Here is a 3179-nt window from a genome sequence, read left to right as displayed (position 1 = left end):
TCAGTGTCAACTAAAAAGAGAGACATTGACAAAAAAAAAAAAAAAAAAAAAAAAAAAAAAAAATGTGTATAAATCCTAAGTGCAAAGCTCAGTGAATATTCATGCACCCTAGAACCCTCCATGCCCCCTTTCTTGCAGACTTTAGCAAGAATGTGACACTAGGCTTTCAGATGATGGATTGGTTGGTTGGAGACAGGTGGAGGCTGCTTCAGAGGCTGATGAGGTTCTCAGGACTCCAGATAATGAGGGGCAGAGAAGAGGAGAGATGGAAAAGATAGCTGGGGGCGGAGTTGGCAGGGGCGGCCTCCAAGGTTCCTGAGGGCTTGGCGCAGAGGTGCAGCCAGCTGTCTCCTGGCCACTTCGCTGGGCACTGCAGAAGGAGTGGGGAGGACGCTTCTGTTTGGGGTCTACCAAGAGTGAGGTGCCCGGGACAAGGTGCCCTCCCAAAGGACCCCCAGCCCCATGCCCCGTCTGCCCCTGGCTTTGCTCCACCCTGGCACACAGTCTGCTTAGGCAGCGGGTGAAAACGTATCTGGATGCGGACACGAGGCTTTCAACAGCCCATTCATGGGGCCCAGGACGGCCCCCGTGGAATAATCAGCTTTTGTCCTCCCTTGCCTGGGCTGGGGACAGCTGGGAGACGGGAGCTGGGAGCCGTGAGGAGGGTCAGCCACAGGCTGGTCTTTGCCATGTGGGGGACACGTAGCTTCCTGGTCAGTTTCCTCCTCTCTGGCCACAGGGACACTGCCCCTCCTCCCCAGGCCAGGTCAGTCCCCACCCTGGCAGCGGGCATGGGGACAGACAGCTCCCAGAGACCCTGCCGGGAATCCTCAGGGGCTCCTGCTCTGTCCCCCGATACTCAGGCCAGGAGTGAGGGAGAAACCTTCATGGACTTCAAATTGCCGGCCCCAGAGATCCCTGAGGCCCCAGAGAAGCTGGCCACGCCCACCAGCTTTGAGCCCAACCTCTCCAGCCTCTTGTGCCTCCTACCCTGGGGGTGCTGGCCAAGTGGAGGGTTTTTCTGTCTGTTTTAGGTCACTGTGGCACTCAAAAGCCCTCCCATTCTTTCTCTACCCTTCAGAAGTGACTCGAGTCACCCTGTGGTCTCTTTACAGGTCAGGTCAGACTGGTTGTAATACTGGAAGAAGAAGCTGCTAAGCCTTGCTGTTCTTATCTGTAAAATGGGCTCAGTAGTGTACTTACCTCCTACAGGTGTTGCTACATTAAACGAGCTAATGTTTATGAACAGCTGAGCCCTAAGTGCCACACTAAATGTGGCAGGTATCATTATGACTGATTCTTCTATCTAGACTGTGGACTCTCCAGGGCAGGACCCAGATCTTATTCAATACTGGTGCCTGGCACAAATGTTTGTCAAATGACTGAATGAAATTATAGTTGCAGAATCATAGAATGTAGCTGTCAGAAGGGGCAGGAGATCATGAAGGACAAGTCCCCATCTGACCAGTGGGAGATGGCGCACGCACACATGTGCACACGTGGTCACACTCACACACACACACACACACACACACACACACTCTCACACATCAGCAAAGTGAAGGACTCATACATACCTGGGGGAATGTTCTGGGTTCCTTCTGTCCCTTCTAGAGTCAGTCCAAGCTGGAATCAGAAGTGTAGGGGGGAGAAGGATCCCCCAAGTGCAAATCAACTCCAAACTTTCTTCTATTTGCAGCTGGCAGGTGAGGAGAGGCGGAGTCCCTGTCCATGGAGCTGATTAATGGCCCCAGCCTGTCCCCACCCGACCTTAAGGGTAGAGCAAGGCAATGGCAGGGTGGCGGAGGCCCGTGGGGCCTAGAACAGCCCCAGAGGAAGGCACCAGGTGGAGGAGGAGCTGCAGGGCTGGGGGAGGCGTGGACTCTGGGCCAGGGGCTCAGGTTTCCTAAGGGCTGGGCGGTCTCCACCCCTTTGCAGGGCTGTGGGCACCGAAGAGACTGCCCCAATCCAGCGCCTAGTTGGCCCCACCATGTCCTGAGCCCGGAGACATAATGGAGAGAACCACCCCACACGGTGGACGTCCCACCCAGATGAGGCTTCACTCTCTTAGGGGCTGCTGATTTTGTCTTCCCGACTGGTTCTTCCTGAGTTCTGGTAGGTACTTCTTGGGCTTGTGTAGTTACAGGTAACAGGAAAGGCCATGAGCTTTTTCTATAGCTGTAACAAAGTTCTGGGCCGGAAGCTCTGCTACTGAGCTACATCCCAGCCCCAGAATATTCCTGATCCCTGAGAGCGGGGTCCAAGGATACAGAGTTCCTGGTTTGAGCAGACCCCTCCCCCAGACTCATCTGCTGGCTGCTGGGACTCCCTTCTATCCATCTACACAGCTCTCTTTTGCATTTACCTCTTTCCCAGCTGGAATCTTCAAATCACCCCTGAAAACCAAGTAACATCTGTGTGCAGTGGTGTGTGCCTGTAACTCTGGCTATTTGGGAGGCTGAGGCAGGAGGATCACAAACTCAGGCAACTTAGCGAGTTAGTAAGACTCTACCTCAGAGAAACTGGTGTGGCAGGCGTTATGATACAGCTCAGTGGTGGAGGCCCTAAATTCAATCCCCAGTTCCACCACCACCAAAAAACAAAAAGTCAACATTAAAAAACCAAACCCAGCTAAGCATGATGGTGCATGCCTCTATTTATAGCACTGGGGAGGCTGAGGCAGGAGGATCACTGTGAATTCAATGCTAGCCCAGGCTACATAGCAAGACCCTATCTCAACTCCCTCCTCAAAACAACAACAAACCTCCCAAAACAATCTAATTATAATGGCCAAGACAAGAAAAGAAACTTCACTGAAGGTCCTTGAAGAGTTGTCACCACACACCTACCAGAAGAGTAAAAAATAAAAACAATACTAATTACTAATGAGGATGTGGAGAAACTGGATGATAGGAATGTAAAATGACACAGCTGCCTTGGAACATAGTTTAGCTCTTTCTTTCTTTCTCTCTTTTTTGAGACAGAATCATGTTATCTGGGCTCCACACGTTTCAGAGGAGCTGAGGCTACAGATATATTTCACCATGCCTGGCTTTAGCAGCTTCTTAAAAAACTAAACCCAGGGCTGGCTAGGGATTTAGCTCAATGGTGCCACACCTGTCTGGCAAGTGCAAGGTCCTGAGTTCGATCGATCCCCAGTACCAAAAAACAAACAAACA

The 3179-nt window shown here is 51.9% G+C and overlaps 1 protein-coding gene across 1 annotated transcript in view; it reads right to left on the bottom strand.

Moving 5' to 3' along the window:
* Positions 1-2582, bottom strand: part of Ssc4d (scavenger receptor cysteine rich family member with 4 domains) — a 12088-nt gene extending 9506 nt beyond the window's left edge. The window contains exon 1 of the mRNA XM_033765272.1: positions 1578-2582. The gene's annotated coding sequence lies outside the window, so the exon portion shown is untranslated. The remainder of the gene's footprint in view (positions 1-1577) is intronic.
* Positions 2583-3179: the final 597 nt, after the last annotated feature.

This window comes from Fukomys damarensis, unplaced genomic scaffold (genome assembly GCF_012274545.1).
Source record: "Fukomys damarensis isolate Sample0158 unplaced genomic scaffold, DMR_v1.0_HiC HiC_scaffold_17, whole genome shotgun sequence".
Lineage (NCBI taxonomy): Eukaryota > Metazoa > Chordata > Mammalia > Rodentia > Bathyergidae > Fukomys > Fukomys damarensis.
The sequence above is the reverse complement of the archived record's forward strand: the minus strand, read 5'-3'. Positions and strand labels throughout refer to the sequence as shown.